General features: G+C 44.9%; 1 non-coding gene across 1 annotated transcript; it reads left to right on the top strand.

Moving 5' to 3' along the window:
• Positions 1-239: 239 nt before the first annotated feature.
• LOC128098046 (U6 spliceosomal RNA) lies at positions 240-341 on the top strand. The gene has a single exon (XR_008214082.1). It is a non-coding gene; the product is annotated as a U6 spliceosomal RNA (small nuclear RNA).
• Positions 342-11,498: the final 11,157 nt, after the last annotated feature.

Here is an 11,498-nt window from a genome sequence, read left to right on the forward strand (position 1 = left end):
CAGGGCTACATAGAGAGACTGTCTTAATAAACAAACACATAAACAGTTAATTAAATGTAAAGTACACACACACACACACACACACACACACACACACACACACACACACACACACACACGACACACAAACCAGGCCCAACTCTGCAATCTCAGGACCTGGGAGGCCGAGGCAGGAGGACTACGAGTTCAAAGCCCACCCTAGATACTTAGGGAAATCCTACTTCCAGAAACAAAACTGCTTGCTTTAGCGGCACATTTACTAAAAGTGAAGGGATGCAAGAAAACTCGAATGGCCCTCGCACAAGGAAGACCCACAAATTCAAGAAGCATTTGTATTTTTAAAAAATTGAAGGTTGGGTGTAGTGGTTCACACTCAGGAGGCAGAGGCAAGTGGATCTCTATGAGTTTGAGGCCAGCTTTGGTCTACAGAGCATGTTTCAGGCCCGCCAGAGTTCTACATTCTGACCATGTCTCAAACAAACAAACAAAACTGAAAGAATTTCGGACTTAAACACAACATAGCAGCATTGCTCACAGTCACCAGAAGGTGGTGATGTCGTCAAATGTGTTCCCTCCAAAGGTCAGGTGTTGAAACCATTACCCAGGAGCTAGTATTAAGATGGCGTGGTTAAGAGGCCATCAGGTCCTGAGGGCTCCTTTCTCTTCAGCTGAATTAAGGATCTTATGAAAGAGACTTCAGCTCTCTGATGCCCTTTGACCTTCTTCTGCTGTGTGATGCCACAGTATTCCTCCTGTCTAGAGAATGCAGCAGCCAGGGTTACAGCTTTCATCAGAGAACCAAGGTGTCAAGGTCTTCATCTTTGGTGAAACCAATTCCTGTTTGTTTATTCAATTTTGTTTTTGTTTTTTGGAGAAAGAATTTCTCTGAGTCGCCTTGGCTGTCCTGGAACTCACTCTGTAGACCAGGTTGGCCTCAAACTCAGAGATCTATCTGCAAAGGTGTGCACTACCACTGCCCAGCCAAATTTCTGTTTGTTTGTTTTTTTCCTTTGAGAAATTATAATTGTAAAATATGTTTCAAACACAGTTTTTATTATGTTTCCACTAATTGGTAATTATTGGGAAAACTATCTTTTTTTTTCCAGTTTCATTATGAGATAAATACAAAGTAAATGATATTATCATTAGTGGGTGTGATTTATACAATCTGTGCTAGAGTTTTTCTTTGTAATGAAATTCCTTTTCCCCCAAAAGGAGAAGATAGCACATTATAATTCCAAAGAAAATTTTTATTAAAAAAATCCAATTTCTTTTGTTTCTTTTGGCCTAAATTTGAGTTTCATTTAATAATTTTTTTTTCTTTTACAATCTTCCCAGTCTTAGATGTTTTGTTGTAGCAGGCACAAAGTGGACTAAGGTAGGCGGCAACCAAATGTCAACACGTAAACTAAATACAGTGTATTTATGAATGGAATAGTAGGTAGGTGGAAACAACTCAAATGTCAACATATAAACTAAATACATTGTATTCATGAATGGAATAGTAAGTAGGTGGAAACAACTCAAATGTCAACATATAAGCTAAATACATTGTATTCATGAGTGGAATAGTAGGTAGGTGGAAACAACTCAAACGCCACATACAAACTAAATACAGTGTATTCAAGAATGGAGTAGGATTTCCTGATAATGAAAAAGAACCAGAGGTTTGATACATTGTGCTGATATGGGTGGATCTTAGAAATTAGGTTAAGTTTGGGTGGGTGAGATGACTTGGTGGGTTAGGGCTCTCAACCAGCTTGAGTTCGATCAGCCCGATTCACACAGTGAAAGGAGAGAATGGGCCCCTACAGGTTGAGCTCCGATCTTCACATACATGCTATAGCATGCATGTGTGCTTGAAAACACACACATGTGCACACACACATAAGTGAATGTACGTTTTAAAATGTCATTCATTTTTTGTTTTTGTCTGGTTTTTTTTTTTTTTTTTGAGACAGGGTTTCTTTGTGTAGCCCTGGCTGTCCTGGAAACCATGCTGGCCTCAAACTCATGGAGATGTGCCTGCCTCTGCCTCCCGAGTGCTGGGATTAAAGATATGCACCACCACTGCTTGGCCTATTAAAATGTTTTAAGCGGCTGGAGTGGTGGTTCAACAGTAAAGAGCATTTACTCATTTTGTAGAGGACCTGGGTCAGTTCCCAGAATCATATCAGGCAACACTGTAACTCACTGTGACTCCAGTTCCTTGGGTTCATGTATGTGTCTGCAGACAGCACAAGAGTTATCAGAGTGCAGGTTCCGGCCTTTCACCTTGTTGAGGCAGGGGTCCTTTTTTCAGCATATTCCAGGCTAGCTGACCTGAGAGCTTCCAACCCATTCTTCTGCCTCCAGCTGCCACATCCCTGTAGGAGTGCTGGGATTACAGATGTGCACCATTGCCTCCATCTTTCTTACCTGGGTCCTGGAGACTGAATTCAGATTATGATATGTATGCAGCGATCACTTTTACCCTCTGAGCCAACTCTTCAGCCCCAGAACGACATTGTGTCATGTATGTGAGTGCCTGCCATGTGGATGCTAGAAACCAAGCCCAGGTTTTAAGAAAGAGCAGCCGGTGCTCTGAACCTCTGAGCCATCTCTCCAGCTCTATGCCAGAGTGACCTTTTAAAATGTGGATTAGGGGGCTGGAGAGATGGCTCAGCGGTTTAAGAGCACTAGCTGCTCTTCCAGAGGTCCTGAGATCAATTCCCAGCAACCACATGGTGACTCACAACCACCTGTAATGAGATCTGGTGCCCTCTTCTGGCCTGGGGTCATACATGCTGTATACCTAATAAATAAATAAATCTTAAAAAAAAATGTGGATTAGGGAGGCTGGAGAGATGGCTCAGTGGTTAAGAGAGCTGACTGCTCTTCCAGAATTCCTGAATACAGTTCCCAGCATGCACATGGAGATTTCGAATGACCTGTAGCTTCATTTCCAAGGGACCTAAAACCCTCTTCTGGCCACTGTAGGCTCTAGGCATGCAGTGGTGCTAAGACAAACACACAGGCCAAACATCCATACATATAAAATAAATAAGAATTAGCCAGGCGGTGGTGGTGCATACCTTTAGTCCCAGCACCAGGGAGGCAGGGGCAGATGGTTCTCTGTGAGTTCGAGGCCAGCCTGGTCTACAAGGTGAGTTCCAGGACAGTCAGGGCTGTTACACAGAGAAACTCTGTCTTGAATTCAAACCGTCTTTAGCTCAATACCCTTCAATGACCTCCTATAACCCAGAAATCTAAACTCTGTGTTTACTGTGGCTTCTAGAGTCCCAGAACCTTTGCTTTCTGCCTGCCTCCTGACCCACAGCCTACTTCCTTCTTTCCTCAGGCTACCTACAATGCCTCATAATTATGTCTCCTAAATGCCTAGTTCTTTCAGCCCCAGGCCATCGGCACTTACCCTCATCTGGAACACTTTCCCCCATATCCTCCACTTCATTTGCTGGCCACCCCCTCAGGGAAGGTTTTTCTCATAATTCCGATAGAACACCTCTCATCATTTTTTCCCTTATTTTTTGGTCTCAGCACTTTGGATTATCTGAGGTTGTATTATACACCTGTTTCCTTTGATATCATCCATCTCCTTGACTCGTAGAGCAGGAACAGGTTAGTGTCTTGGTCATATTCTTTGCCCATATCCAGGGCCTAACACTGTGTCTGATACTTATGACCATGAATTTTTGTCTTTGTTTTCAATTTATTCTGTAACAATTTCATACATGCATATAATATAGTTTATTGACACGAACAAAGAGAGCACTCCTCTCTTATCCCCCTCCCTGCCTCACTGGACCTTTTCTTCCTTCCAATTATTTTCATGTCTTCTTTTAAAACCATTGTTTCTGAGACAGGGTCTCACTGCATAGCTCTGGCTGTTCTGGAACTCACTATAGATAGCAATATAGTTATAACTATATAACTCACTTCAGCCTCTCAAGTGCTGAGGTTAAGGGATGTGCCACCATATTCAGCTTAAATTAATTTAAAATAAGTGTTATTGATAAACCAGGCATGACGGCACATGCCTTTAATCTCAGAGTTCCAGACTAGACAGGGCTACCTAGGAAGATCTTGTCTCTGCCTCCTGAGTGCTGGGATTAAAGGTGTATGCCACCATGTCTAGCTCAAAAAAATTTTTTTAACTGAAAAAGCATTTAAAAAATGTTTTATTGGCTTTAATCCCAGCACTCAGAAGGTAGAGGCAGTTGGAACTGTGAGTTCCAGGCCAGCCTGGTCTACAGAGCGAGTTATAGGCAAGCCAGAGCTACACAGAGAAACTCTGTCTTGGGTTTTTTTTTTTTTTTTTTCTGAGTTGTGTACTGAGAATTTAAGCTATAGAAGCCAGTTACCTTTGTGTGCATGCGTGCGTGCGTGCGTGCGTGCGTGCGTGCGTGCCTGTGTGTTGTGCTGCGGATAGCCCAGGGCTTCCTTCGCATATGTCACTCATGTCACCAGTGTTATTAAATCTGGAGGGCAGGCGGTCCTGAGGATTAATCCTGGGGCCTTGCACATGCTAGGCAAGACCCTGAGCGATCTTCAGCCCTGTGTCCCTTTGTCGGTCAGTGGCTAACAGAAGTTCGTAGACTTCGGCAGAGGAGCGATCTTTGACCCCTGATCACAAGTTCAAGAGGCCACATGGGATTTAGGTGGGACTCATGGAGGCTTCACAAAACCTTTTCTGTGCCTGGCCTTTGGCCCTCCCCTTGGAAAATATGAAGCAGGGCAAATGTCACCTGAGTATGACCCCGTGGGGGATGGTATCTTTTGAACCTTGCCTGACCGGCTGGCCCACCTTCTGAATCCTCCCTTTTTCCTGTGACTGTCTAGTGAGAATTCATTGGCCCTCGGGGTAGCCCACATCCATCCCTAAGGCACCTTTGAGTGGCAGTTGGGCCAGGCTGGACAGTACAGAAGGCAGCCTGGTAAGCCAGAGCCTAAAAGGACATGAGAGCGAGACCTTTCCAGGGAGGACACGGCCTGGAAAGGCTTGGATCACACAGAGAAAGACAGACACCAACACACAATTTTTTAGACATGTATTTAAGACAGGATGGGTGTTCGGGGGAGGGGCGGGGGTTGCCACAGAGTATGTGCAGGTCAGGGCAACTTGCAGGAGTCTCTCCTTTCATCCTGGGGTCCGGGGTCTCAGACCCATGTCATTTGTTTACTCATTAAGCAATCTCACTGAAGCTCTGGCAAGAAGGGCTTAATGTTCAGGACTCTGAATTCCTGAAGGCATTTTCCTGGAGCATAGATCTGTGCTGTTCGACTGAAGCCATCCATGTTCACCCAGTTTTTCTGTCATCGGGGAGCTGGTTGTCCTCATCCCATGGCCACTTGAGGACGCCCCGGATGACACACTTCAGCTCCAATGTGGCGATAGACTCCTCAGTTTCCACAAAGAGTGGTCTTGTGGTGCTGGATTATGAGAAGCACAGGTATTGGTAGCAGAGTCTATCTGGACACCACAGCACCTCCTCATCTGGGTTTATAGTTCTGGCTGGCCTGGAACTTGCAATGTAGTCCTAGATGGCTTGATCCTTTAAGTAATTCAGATTTTTCTCAGGTTCAGTAGAGAGATATGCTGAGATGGAGTTCAGGCAAAATATCATTTAGTAATGTCTAGGACCCTGGGCTGGAGAACCTGGGGGGTGGGTATGGAAATCTAAAAGTACCTAGAATCCCATACTTTTATGCACTTTAGAGGGGAGGGATTTCTGAGTTTAGCAGATTAAGGAAGGTGCTAGACAGGACATAAGGGGTGGCTGATCACCTCTATAATTGGGGCATCTATTTTGACATCAGGAACTTGTTGTGTAGCCAAGGCTGGCCTCCTTAACTTACAGGGATCCAAGTGCCTCTGACTCCTGATGGATGGGATTCCGGGCATGCACTACCACACTAGGGTGTTTGTTTCATTTTTCATTTTGAGACAGGGTCTCATTAAGCTGTCTAGAGTTTCTTTTTTTTTTTTTTTTTTTGTACCTTTGCGCCTTTCCTGGAACTCGCTTTGGAGACCAGGCTGGCCTCGAACTCACAGAGATCCGCCTGCCTCTGCCTCCCCAGTGCTGGGACTAAAGGCGTGCCCCACCACCGCCTGGCAAGTTTCTTGAACTCAGTCTATAGTCCTGACTGGCCTGCAACTCTCCTGCATCAGCCTCCAGTGTGCTGGCATTGAAAGTGTGTGCCACCAACTCCAGGGGCAATCCTCCTACTTAAGCCTCTGTAGTGGATGGTGTTTACGAACTTTGCACCACCAGGCCCTAATATACATGTGTATGTATATATGTATGTATACAATATATGTATATATACATATATTTTTTTTCTGATACAGGGATCTTGCTATACAGCCCCAGGCTGATCTTGAACTCACCATCCTCAGCTTCCCCAGTGCTGAAGTTTTAGTCCCTCATGCTACTATGCCTTTCTACTATGTGATTTCCATCAAGTCATTGTCTTCCACCTGAGACCCATCCTCTTTTCTATGATGACTTTCTCGAAATTGTGACTAAGGATGTAAAGCTTGAAGCTTTGAATTGCTGACCTACTGGAAGCTGAAGTTCTCCCCTTTGAATTTTCATGATACCTGGACCCCAAACGATGTATTCACTCACTGAGCTGTCACTGGATAGGTGTTTATTTAGAGACATGGTATCTCGCTCAGGTTGCCTTTGAACTCTCCCTAGGATGATTTTGGACTTCTGATCCTCCTGCCTCTACTTCCTGAGTACTGTGATTAGAACATTCATCACTACTCCCAGTTTATTAGGTACTGGGGATCAAATGCAGGGTTTCAGGCTAGGTAGGCACTGTATCAATGGAGTCATACACTCAATCCAATCTTTTTGTTTCTGTTTTGTTTTGTTTTTGTTTTTTTGAGACAGGTTTTCTCTGTGTAGCCCCGGCTGTCCTGGAACTCACTTTGTAGACCAGGCTGGCTTCACACTCACAGACATCTGCCTGCCTCTGCCTCCCGAGTGCTGGGATTAAATGAGTGTGCCACCACCACCCCAGCTATATTTTTATTTTTTTAGGACAGGGTTTTGCAAAATAGCCCAGGCTGGCACCAAACTCACCATGATCCCGCTTCAGCCTCCTGAGCACTGGGATTACAGACAAGAATGACCACATCTGGCTTGGTATTTGCTTTCTTTATCCTTTTATCTTGCCTCTCTGAACAAAACCAATAAAAACTTTTTCCGCCAGTTTCCTCAATGGTACACCCAGCCATTGTTGCTAAAGACACAGAGAGGCTGGGTGTGGTGGTATACGTCTTTAGTCCCACCATACAGGAAAAGAAGGAGGAGGCAGGCGGATCTCTGTGAGTCAGAGGCCACCCTGGTCTACAGAGCAAGTTCCAGGTCAGCCAGAACATAGTGAGACCCAGTCACAAGACAAAATAAGACATGATGGGTAAGGTCAAGTTTTGACAGCCTAGACATTTAGCAAACACAGGCCAGGCCGGAAAACATCAGGTGCTATCTCAGTTCAGCCTCTAAGTAGCTGTTAACAAGGTTAACTGATGTCTCTTGCTGTTCTCCTGGACTCTGACCTACCTTTTGTTTTGCTGTTCTGAGGCAGAGTCTAGTGTCTTCTGGACTCTGTAAAACCAACTAACATCTCTTTCTGCAGCACCTTCTTCTCCTTCTTCTTAACTTATTTTATGTGCATTGGTGTGAAGGTGTCAGATCTCCTGGAACTAGAGTTACAGACAGTTGTGAGCTGCCGTGTGGGCGCTGGGAATTGAACCTGGGTCCTCTGGAAGAGCAGCCAGTGTTCTTAACCACTGAGCCATCTCTCCAGCCCTTTCTGCATGTTCTTACTCACAGCTCCTCTGTGGTTGTCTCCTCTCCAGCTGGACCTCTAACAGTTGGATAGGGTTACTTTTGCCTCTGTGATTTTATGATTCTATGATTCCCTCTATGATTCCAAGGTCATATTCAGTCTCAGGACATTAAATTCCACATGCAGATTGATAAGCCTCTCAAAACTCTATCTTTCAGGGGCTAGAGAGATAGCTCAGCAGTTTAGAGCACTTGCTGCCCTTACAAAGGACCCAGGTTTGAGTCCCAGCATGCATATGGTGGGTCACAACTGTCTGCAACTTCAGGGGAGCCAACACCCTCTTCTGATCTCCAAGGGCACCAGGCAAACATATGGTATAGAGGTATGCATTCATGCAGGCAAAACACTTATACACATTAAAAACAAAGACTTGGGGAGTGTAGCTCAGTGGAAGAATGCTTGCCTAACAGGCATGGAGCCCTAGATTTGACCCCCAGCACCATATATCCTGAGCATGGTGACTAAGGCCTGGGGTCTCAGTACTTAGAGGCAAGGAAATCAGAAGTCACTGTATTTTTTTTGCTTTGTTTTTGTTTTTTTATTTTGTTGTTATTGGTTTTTGTTGTTGTTTTGAGACAGGGTTTCTCTGAGTAAAAGCTCTAGCTGTCCTAGAACTTGCTCTGTAGACCAGGCTGGCCTCAAACTCACGGTGTGTGCCACTACTGCCTGGCTCAGAGGTCATCTTTGACCTCATAGAGTTTGAGGTGAGCCTGGAATACATGAGACCCTGCCTCAACACACACACACAGACACACACACACACACAGAGACACACACACACACACACACAGACACACACACACACACAGACACACACACACACACACAAAAACAACAACAACAACAACAAAAAACACAACTATCTTCCTGGCTGGGGATTACCAAAGGGGTTGGGAGCCTCCTGTGTACGAGACCTTGGGCTTGGTCCCTAGCACTGAAGAAATAAAAAACAACCCCTTCCATCTCCATTTTACTTATAAGAGATTTAAAAAGCTCCTGAACTGGAGCTGGAGGGATGGCTCAGCAGTTGAGAGTACTTGTTCTAGCAGAGGACCCAGGTTCAATTCTCAACACCCAATGAAGTGGCTCACAGATTATTGTAACTCTAGGTCCAGGGGATCCAACATCCTCTTCTGGCCTCCTTGGAGACCAGGCATAATCATGAAGCACCTATATACATATAAGAAAAACACTCATATACATATAAAATAAATAAAATCTTTTTTAAAAAAATGAAAGAATCTACTAAGTAGATAGTCTCTCCATGGACGTCCCATGTGATCTAGGGCTTAACATGTCAAAATCCTTTTTGGTTTGTCACTGAAAGTTACCTCTCTAATCTTCCCTTTGCCACAAGTACCACAGCACGCGTAGATGGGTGTAGCTGGAGCATTTCTCTCCAGCTCCCACCAAGCCCCGGCAGTCCCACAGCCCACTTATAAAATAAACACACAGACTCTTATGTTATTTAAACTGTTTGGCCTAATGGCTCAGGCTTCTAGCTAGCTGTTCTATATCTTAAATAAACCCATTTCTATAAATCTATACCTTGCCACATGGCTCGTGGCTTACCAGTATCTTACATGTTGTGTAGCAGGAATCTTAAAAGGTCTTATTAATAAAATCAAACCTGAGTCAGGTATTGTGGTGAATACTGGAAGATCAGAGAAGCAGAACAAGCCACAGCTACCTCACCTCGCCAGTTTCTCAGCTGATCCTATTTCCTCAGACTGGAAGCCTCTGAGTCCTTATCTGAAAGGGTCTCAGCTGAACTGTTGCTCAAAAGCCTAAAAGCTTAACCAGCCAAATGCTTCTAGTTTCTGGACTTCATGCCTTATATACCTTTCTGCTTTCTGTCATCACTTCCTGGGATTAAAGGCGTGAGTCACCATGCTTGGCTATTTCCAGTGTAGCCTTGAACTCACAGAGATCCAGAGGGATTTCTGCCTCCAGAAGACTAGGATTAAAGGTGTGAGTGCCACCATTTTCTAACCTCTGTATCTAGTGGCTGTTCCGTTCTCTGACCCCAGATAAGTTTATTAGGGTGCACAATATTTTGGGGAACATAATACCACCACAATGTTGCTTGTCATGGCAGCATCTGGCAGCGTCTCCTGACTCAGCCTTCCTCTGCCCAGAATTCTCTTCTCTGCTTGTCCCACCTATACTTCCTGCCTGGCTACTGGCCACTCAGCATTTTATTTATACAGAGCGATATCCACAGCAGATGGGCATGTTGGCCATGATACCTTCCCTTCCCTCACCACCTTCCAAATGGAATCCATTGTACATCCTGCTGATTCTAACACCACATATGTCTTGAATCCATCACTTTTCTCCACTGTAACCTTTAAACCATCACCTCTAGCCTAGACAGCTGCGAGAGACTCCTAAAATGATAGGTAGGCATTAACTCTAGCCTGGGGCAATCTGTTCTCTTCCTTGTTGCCAGGAAACCAAATTAACCTCAAATTCACGGTGTAAAGGATGATCATCTTAAATTTGTAATCCTCCTGTCTCCACCTCCTGAGTGCTGGGATTAAAGGCATGCACCACTATGCCTGGCTGGTTGGTTTTTTTTTTTTTTTTTTTTTAAAGTCAGGGTCACAACCAGGCGGTGGTGTCGCACACCTTTGATCCCAGCACTCGGGAGGCAGAGGCAGGCAGATCTCTGTGAGTTGAGGCCAGCCTGGTCTATAGAGCGAGTTCCAGGAAAGGCTCCAAAAGCTACACAGAGAAAACCCTGTCTCGAAACCCGCCCCCCCCAAAAAAAAACCTGGATCACATGTATCTTAAGCTAGCCTCAAACTTGGTATGTATCCAAGGATAACTTTGAACTTCTGATCCTCCTGTCTCTAACTCCCATGTACTGGGATTACAGGCATTACTACTACTATGCTCAGTCTGCATTGTCTTAACTTTTCATCGCCCCTTTTGGCTGATTTGCTAAACAAAGGAAGAGATCATGTCTGGTTTTTGCTGTTGTTTTGGGTTTTGTTGTTGTTGTTATTGTCTCCTCCCCCCCGCCAGACAGGGTTTCTCTGTGTAGCCCAGGCTTAAAGACGTGTGCCACTACTGCCCAGTGATCATGTCTGTTTCATTGACTGTGTGCCTAAGCCAGAATCGTCACATAGTAAGTACTCAATAAACACTTACTCAGTGAGTGACCAGAGAAATGGCTCAGAGGTTAAGAACATACTGTCCTTGCCAAAGACCCTAGTTCTGGTCCCCAGCACCCATGTCAGACAGCTTACAACTGCCTGTAACTCCAGCTCCGGGGGAATCCATCAGGCCTCCATAGGCACTGTACTCATGTGCACATACTCACACACATAAAATTCAAATTAAAAATAACACATCTTTAATCTCAGCCCTCGGGAGGCAGCAGCAGGTGAATCTCTGATTTTGAGGCCACCATGGTCTATAGAGCGACTTCCAGGACAGCTAAGGACACACAGTGAAACCTTTCTTGAAAAACCAAATACATAAAACACATCCATCCATTTATTATTTTTTTTTTCAAGACAGGGTTTCTCTGTGTAGCTTTGCACCTTTCCTGGAACTCGCTTTGGAGACCAGGCAGGCCTTGAACTCACAGAGATCTGCCCGCCTCTGCCTCCCTTTAATCTGCTGGGATT

Source organism: Peromyscus californicus, unplaced genomic scaffold (assembly GCF_007827085.1).
Source record: "Peromyscus californicus insignis strain IS unplaced genomic scaffold, ASM782708v3 Scaffold_5__1_contigs__length_169319896, whole genome shotgun sequence".
NCBI lineage: Eukaryota > Metazoa > Chordata > Mammalia > Rodentia > Cricetidae > Peromyscus > Peromyscus californicus.